This window comes from Armigeres subalbatus, chromosome 3 (genome assembly GCF_024139115.2).
Source record: "Armigeres subalbatus isolate Guangzhou_Male chromosome 3, GZ_Asu_2, whole genome shotgun sequence".
Taxonomy (NCBI): domain Eukaryota; kingdom Metazoa; phylum Arthropoda; class Insecta; order Diptera; family Culicidae; genus Armigeres; species Armigeres subalbatus.
In genome coordinates this window covers 36862612-36870804 of record NC_085141.1, presented here as the reverse complement: position 1 = coordinate 36870804, position 8193 = coordinate 36862612, and the positions used below count along the sequence as shown (strand labels likewise).

The 8193-nt window shown below is 42.8% G+C and overlaps 1 protein-coding gene across 1 annotated transcript in view; it reads left to right on the top strand.

The window, feature by feature from the left end:
* The first annotated feature begins 3710 nt into the window (after nt 1-3710).
* The window catches only part of LOC134224604 (adenylate cyclase type 6), an 804830-nt gene continuing 800347 nt past the window's right edge, over nt 3711-8193 (top strand). The window contains exon 1 of the mRNA XM_062704018.1: nt 3711-5624. The gene's annotated coding sequence lies outside the window, so the exon portion shown is untranslated. The remainder of the gene's footprint in view (nt 5625-8193) is intronic.

The window sequence follows — 8193 nt, the reverse complement described above, 5'->3', positions numbered from 1 at the left end:
TAGATGGTACGCAGCACTTTCCTTTCGAAAACTCCCAGTGCGTGTAGGTCCTCCACGAGCATCGTCCAGGTCTCGTGTCCGTAGAGGACTACTGGTCTAATGAGCGTTTTGTAGATAGTCAGTTTGGTACGGCGGCGAACTCAATTCGATCGGAGCGTTTTGCGGAGTCCAAAGTACGTACGATTTCCTGCAATGATACGTCTCCGAATATCTCTGCAGGTATCGTTATCGGAGGTCACCAGTGATCCCAAGAACACGATTTCTTCAACCACCTCGATTTCGTCACCACCAATACAAACTCGTGGTGGGTGGCTTACGTTGTCCTCTCTTGAGACTTTTCCAATCATGTACTTCGTCTTCAACGTGTAGCTGACTAGTCCGATCTGTTGAGTTTCGCTTTTCAGTCTGATGTAGGCTTCCTCCATCCTCTCAAAGTTACGTGCCATAATATCAATGTCGTCGGCGAAACAAAATAATTAGACGGACTTCGTGAAAATCCTACCACTTGTGTCAATCCCTGCCCTTCGTATTACTCCCTCCAGAGCGATGTTGAATAGCAGACACGAAAGACCATCACCTTGCCGTAACCCTCTGCGCGTTTGAATGCCCCTGAAACTCGAACTACGCACATCAACCGATCCATCGTTGCCTTGATCAACCTTTTCAGTTTATCCGAAAATCCGTTTTCGTGCATTAGCGGCCATAGCTGGTCCCGATCGATTGTATCATATGCGGTTTTGAAGTCGATAGATAGATGATGTGTGGGCACGTTGTATTCGCGGCATTTCTGAAATACCTGACGTACGACGAACACCTGATCTGTGGTAGAGCGTTCACCCATAAATCCCGCCTGGTACTGCCCCACGAACTCTTTTGCAATTGGTGTTAGTCGGCGGCATAAAATTTGGGTGAGTACCTTATAGGCGGCCTTCAGCAATGTGATTGCGTGGTAGTTGGTACAATCCAGCTTATCGTTCTTACCCAAGTAACAATTTTCATGCTTGTCAGTTTTATTTAATTCTTATAGCGGATTTATGAAAGCAGTCACCATGGCTAGTTGATCAGATTTATTGGCGATCTTATTGCTATCAATAAACCTCTCATAAATCTGTTCGAAAACCTTCAAATGTCAAATGCCGACTGGTCTTGTTAGCAGCTCTACGGTTGTAACGAAGAGCATAATAAGTCCAATTTTAAAAGCTTGATCAAAGCCATAATTTTGGGTCGTAATGTGGTCAAATGAATAACCCCAATAAGAATATCTACATTGCAAAGGGTTTATAACGGTGTTTAATAAGAGCAACATTTTTCTGATCGAAATCTATGATGGCCATATTGGAAATGGAGAGCCATCTTCAAGTCAGTGAAATTTATCACTGGAATTTATGATTAGACGGTATTTTCGCCGCAAAAGACACGTTTTTGGTGAAGAATATAAAAAAAAAACAAACATATTTGGGTGTAATATTAATAAATTTTGTGAAAATTTACGTTATTGATGTTATACTAATTTTAAATTCATTGCCCAAAACTATATTATTTTGCGGGCGCGTAGTGCTTAATCTCATTTTTGCACTAGCTTTCACCGTGAAATCGAGCGCGCGCCTTATTTCCATGAAAGTACATTGAAAAAAAAAACTTGAAAAAGTATTATTTTGTAGTCATCCTCATCATGATTTTCTTCAACACTTTAGTTTGTTATTATTTGTTTGCAAAATTTTGTTTCTCTTTTTTCAAAGCAAATTTTTGACAGCTGCCGCAGCCAAATTCCCTTTTTGCGGGCGGCTTAAAACGGATTTTTATATACTCTTATAAGAGGTTTATAGTGGTAATCTAGAGAGGGCCATTTGGACATATCTTACTCTTATAGTGGTCATCAGAAGGTAATCATGTAGGAATGGGTTTTATTGTCAGTTCTTGTAATTCGATCTTGAAAACCATTTCTAGAGCGGAATAAAACTTGAAATGTTACTTGGGTATTGTAGATGGGGCACACGTGTTTAAACCACCATGTTTAAACAGCTCTCCTGGTAGTTGGTCAATTCTAGGGGCCAGCCGGCCAATTGTAGCGGTCGTAAATATTGAATGTGTTTCTGTATATATGTGAATGGGTGAAAATGCCATTTAAAATGTTTAAATGTTTAACTGTCCCTTAGCATAGGCAACAAGCCATACATTTTTGCTCAATCTTTCCTTGGGCGAGTTTATTTGTCGCCTCGAAAGGATGGAAAGGGACGGCAGCAGGTTCAGCGCACCGAGTTATCCTTCGGAATTGTGCAATCACGAATGTGCACGAAGAAATTTCAGGAAATGGCGAATCTCAGGATTGTCCGGGATTCACTTTCCTTAATCTGAGGGAACATAGATTCTGCCATTTCGTCTGTGAACAGCCAGTGTATAGGAAGTGTGCGCGTTTATTAGTTTATTCGTTTTTTCTAATAAGTATGTTAAATAGAGTGACGTTAAGTGCATAAAGTTAATTAAATATTTGTTCGTCCTTAGATTAGTAGTAAAGTGTGCGTAGTCAGGATTTGTGTGCGATATTTAAGTTAAAGCCAAAGCTAAAAGGTAATGTGCTCGATATGTGCTGTACGGTGCTTGTGCTCAAGTGTTCTGTTTAGCCATTTTGGCTATTTAATTCGCAGCAAACGTACTCGCACCCAAGCGTGCGAATTTCTTCCCCTCCATGGACGAAAGCCTTCCCAGCAACCGTCAACCCTCTGGAAGCTGGACGATCCGTCAACAAATCGTCCGGGCGAGGCCTGGGGGATCTCATCGTGGACAGGGTCCAGAAAATCGGTCCGTTTCATCGTACCGCCAACCGCCATCAAAAGCTGCCAACGCGTGTCGCCATCGCTGCATCGCCGCTGTTAGAGCGGGCAAGCCAACCATCATCGACCAAGCAGGCGCTTGGCGTCATCGTCGCCGCTCGAGACGGGCACATTGACCTGTCCTAAGGTCAACGACTGGGCCGGTAAGCCATCCAGAATCCGGTGAGTCCATCCAGTGGAAGTTTTCTTTTTTTGTGGAGTGGGGGGTCCGCTGAGGGCACCTCGGAGTAGTTTTTTGTCCAGTCAAAAGACTGAAGGAATGCGCCTTTAAAAGCCATTCAGAAGATTTGGTGACCGTGAAAGCGTACGTGACGCCGCTAAACTTTTCACCAGGAGCGCAGACTAGCCCACTGATGCGCTGCTAGAAATGTGACGTCACATCAAGAACATTTAAAGCACATGACCATCATTCCTAGTCTGATCGTCCGAGCAGTTCGGACGTGTCCTAGTACCAGCAGAGAGATTTTAGAGCTTGCTCCAGCGTTCCGCTCCTCATTCAGATCCTTGCGGGGTAGTCTGGTGTGGACACCGGTTCGCCTCGCACATGGGCAAACTATTATTTCGCGGCCTGTTGGCTATTAGGCTGTTATAAATCAGACGGTTGGCTACTAAAGTATATTTCTAAATCGTGTCGGTCGGTCGGCCAGTAAATGCCGCGTCGTCGTAAGAAGAATGGCAGACCTTCTGCCAATACTACTGCCAGCACCCCTGATCTGGACAATGCAAAGAAGAAACGGCATGTGGAAGAAGTCTCGGTTGCGTCCCACAACAAAGCAAGCGAAACTGGCGAAACCAACACTGTTGGCACCGCAATCAACGTCAGTGACCTCAACGGTTTCCAACCTACCTCAACGAGATCCAAAACGATGACACCCAGTCGCGTCCACCAACTTCAAGCAAGGTTCCCCCACTGATGGTGAAATCCATAGGACTGGATAAGCTCAAGCGGACTCTCAAGTCGATTGAAATCAACGCGTCCTATAAAATATGTCGCGTCGGTATCAATGTGGTTCTCACATCCAAGGAGGACTACTTAAAGACGAAGCAGTATCTCGACAAATGCAAAGCCAAATATTTTACCTTCGACATTCCGTTGGAGAAACCCTTCAAAGCAGTTATCCGTGGATTGCCCATCATGGACGTAGAGGAAATAAAGTTGGACGTGGAGCTTCGGTACAAGCTGAAGCCACTCGCCATTTTCCCCATGTCAAGACACAGCAGAGTCATGGAGTATCGTGACTGCTTGTACCGTGTGCACTTCCGGAAAGGTTCCGTGTCGCTTGGCGCACTGAGTGCAGCCCGAGTAATCCAGGATATTATCGTTTCGTGGGAAGATTACCGTGGAACGAATAAGGGTGTGACGCAGTGCATGCAATGCCTGAACTTTGGACATGGCACTCGAAACTGCCGACTGAAGGCTAGATGCAACGTCTGCTCCCAGGAACATCTCACCGATTCCTGCCCCATCGAGGGCGCCGTAGAATACAAGTGTGTTCATTGCGGTGGGGCCCACCGTTCAACTGTTCGAATCTGCCAGAAGAGGGAAGAATACAAGCAAATCCGAAAACAAGCATCAACATCAAACCAACCCGGGAGGAAGAGGGACCGGGCCCCCATTCTCGATCCGGCCGATTTCCCGGCTCTTTCTCCAGGAATCCAAGCCACTCATCAGCTGCCGTCGACAAATTGGAACATTCCGCACGCCGGAAGAACAAGTCAACGTGCACAAGTCCACTTCACCTGAACCTCCTCCTGGTTTCCAGCAATCAATTCAACCTCGTATGCGGCCGTCGTACGAAAATGATCAAGCTGCTGCTCCCCCGCTCCTGTACACAGCAGCTGACATTCAACACATTCTCAATGAGATGTGTGACAAACTTCAACAGTGTTCCACTCGTCTGGAACAAGTGCGGCTGATAGAAAATCTTGTGCTCACCTATGGCTACTAACGATCTACAACTGCTGCTGTGGAACGTCCGCTCTGTGATGCGGAAAAGTGTTGAGCTGCTAATTTTGTTGATAAGTCAGAATATCGACATTCTTGTAGTCACCGAAACTTATCTGAAGCCTGGTACCAATTTCAACCTACCAGGGTACATCGTTGTCAGACTGGATCGCACGCGCTCAAGCGGGGGTGGATGGCGTGTTGATCGCGGTAAGAAGCACATTGAAGTTCACCATCCAACCACATTATCATACAACTGTCATCGAAGCTCCGGGGATCGAAGTGAAGACGGATACCGGTGAGTACCTGATCATCGAGGCAATGCACCTACAACAACGGAACCAGCGGGGCCTTCAAAAACGACCTTGCGAAACTGACTAGAACCAGGAAGAAATTCATCGTTGCATGTGACCTGAATGCCCGTCATGAAGCCTGGAATAACCATCGACGAAACAAAAACGGCGTGTTGCTTTTCCAAGACAGCCAACTGGGATACTACACCGTCAGTGCACCACTGGATCCAACGTTTATCTCGCCAGCCGGCGTTACGTCAACGTTGGATATCTTTTTGACAAATGCTGATCCACATGTGCAAGCACCGGTTACCATATCCGAATTGAGTTCGGATCACTACCCAGTACAACTCCAGATACATGCAATTCCGTCTGTTCGCCCCAAAGGACAGCGAAAGGACTTCCATCATGTCAATTGGGTTGAGTTTCAGAGAAGGGTCAACCATCGCATTGACACACTAAGCCCCTTGGCAACCGCCGAGGATGTCGACCGTGCGTTGATGAATCTCCAAGACTCCATTGTAGCTGCTGAACAACACTGTCAACCCGTCAACTGTAAGTAACCCCATACAAATTGATCCCGTAACTGAAAACCTGATTACTAGGCGAAACACAGCACGTAGACAATTTCAAAGATCCGATAATCCCAGAGAGAAAATATTAGCATCCAAACTTATTAAAAACAGAATCAATGATCTCAAAAACTCAAATTTTCAAAATAACTTCTTGTACAAATTAGACTCCCGTTCAAGCGCATTCTGGAAACTGGCAATGAAATCCAAATCACAACAAGTTCCACCATTAAAAGTTAATAATTCGCTCCTTATTTCTCCTAAAGAGAAATCAAATGCAAATAGCACAACATTTTATGGATTCACGAGCACTAGGTAGCAATATACACGTAAAAAAATTTAATGTTATATATTATTAATATTTCTAATTCTTTTTTGCCAAAGCAGGCACTTTATGATATGTATAAGAAAAAACTTATACATCGCATTAGTCACATACATTCCGAAACTTATACTTTTCATTAACTTAGGAATGTTATTAGCTTTTTGATGTGGGATCATTCATTAGGTGGCATAATGATGAGTATAAGTATTTTCGAATGGGTTTTTGCCATAACATATAAGGTTATTTTTTTTCGCGTAGTTAGCCCAATGGAACCAGTGGTAATTAAACCATTGTCACGTTGAATAACACTCCTTGCTATGTCCCAAATGGCAAAACAATATAACATGTGATGAAGACAGGATAACTTTGAAAAATTGTAAGAACATGAAGGCCACAGGATTCGATTCAATTTTCAACATTTTACTCAAAAACTTAAGCAATACCATTTCAACACATCTATCTTGCATCTTGAACAAGTGCATGGATTTACAGTATTTTCCAACTAGCTGGAAAAGTGCCAAAGTGGTCCCAATACAGAAGCCTGGAAAGGATCCTACGGCGCCTCCTTTCATCGCTGAGTAAAATTTTTGAAAAGCTCATTCTTAACCGACTACTAGACCACATGCAAATTAATAGAATTCTGCCAGAAGAACAGTTTGGCTTCAGGAAGAACCATTCTACCACGCATCCACTACAAAGGGTTGCCAAGTTCATTAAAAGAAACAAGACAGTAGCTAAATCGGCGGTGATGGTACTGCTGGACATAGAGAAGGCCTTTGACAATGTCTGGCACGAAGGTCTTCTGTACAAGCTCTATAGGTATAATTTTCCAATTTATCTAATTACACTAATACAAAACTATCTATCGAATAGGAGTTTTAAAGTACAGTAGCCGTTCGATAACTGCAAAATGTTTACTTTTCAGTTAACGAATGCCGTTCGATAACTGTAACGCATTCTAGACGTCAAACGGTTGTCAATCGACGTCAGATGCAATAAAAGTGCATCTAAATGTGCAGCGCAATGCAGCTGTCATTGAGTTTGACATCAGTTTGAAGTTCAGCTAGAGGTGTGCGCCGGTCCAAAAATCGACGGCGGCGGCGTTTGTCAGAATTTTAATCGGCGGCGGCGGCGTTTTCGGCGTCACGCCGAAAGCCATTTTAACCGGCGGCGGCGGCGGCGTGAATCGGCGTGGTGATTTTTTTAAAACGTTCTCGAAGATTTTTTTTCGGGACGCATCGGGAGCATCTTTTCCAGAATTTTTTTTCCAAAATATTAATTATTAGAAATTATTTCCGAATTTTCCACAGGAACTACTTTGCAGCTCTTTGTCATTCTCAAGGATTTTTTTTTTTAATTTCAGGGGAAAGCAGTTCAAAATTAGCATGAGAAACTTTTCAGAATTTTCATGAGAAAATGTTCTAAATTTTGTACTCCAGAATACTCAACAAAATATTTTGTCAAATTTACATTGAACATTTTTCGGAACATCCACGGAAGACTCTAAGGAGTTTTTACGGGAAACTCGCTGGAGTTTTCACCAGAAATTTTCCGCGGGAAATTTTTCAAAATGAGAAAAAAATTTCGATTTCAATGGAAATTGTTAGCAGTTTTCATAGGAAATTTATTCTAATTGGTACGAGATTTTTTTTTTAAATTACCATGGAAAGTTGTGCGGAATTTTCCAGAACTTCCACAGCGTTACTACTACCTGGAGAACCTGAAAAAATGTTGGAATTATCAGAGAATTTCTGACACAATCAGGGAACTTTCAAACATGAAAAAATAACAAATTTAAGAATTGAACACGTATGGATCATTGTTACGATCTATGGACAAAAAAAAACATTTATCCAGCTTCAAAGGAATTTCTGAATAATTTCCGAAGCAATACCTAAAGAGAGCTAAGCATTTATTCGGGAAATCAAGTAGGTTTTGCTTGTAAAATCTTCTGAGAATTCGCAAGGAAATTCTTCATGAATGTATTAAAAAATATATAATAATTAAGGATTTCAAGGCTGGAAGAACTTTCGAAGAAATTTGTGGATCAATTTTCAAAAGAATTTTCGGAGGGTTTTACAAAGGAATCACGTGTCCTGGGAATTATATATAAGCGTAATTTTCTAAATAATTTCTGGGGGAATTTCCAAGATGAGTCCCCGAATGAATTCCTGGAGGAATTTCTAATTCCCGCGGTAGAACATAAAAAGATTTTCAAGAAAAAGGA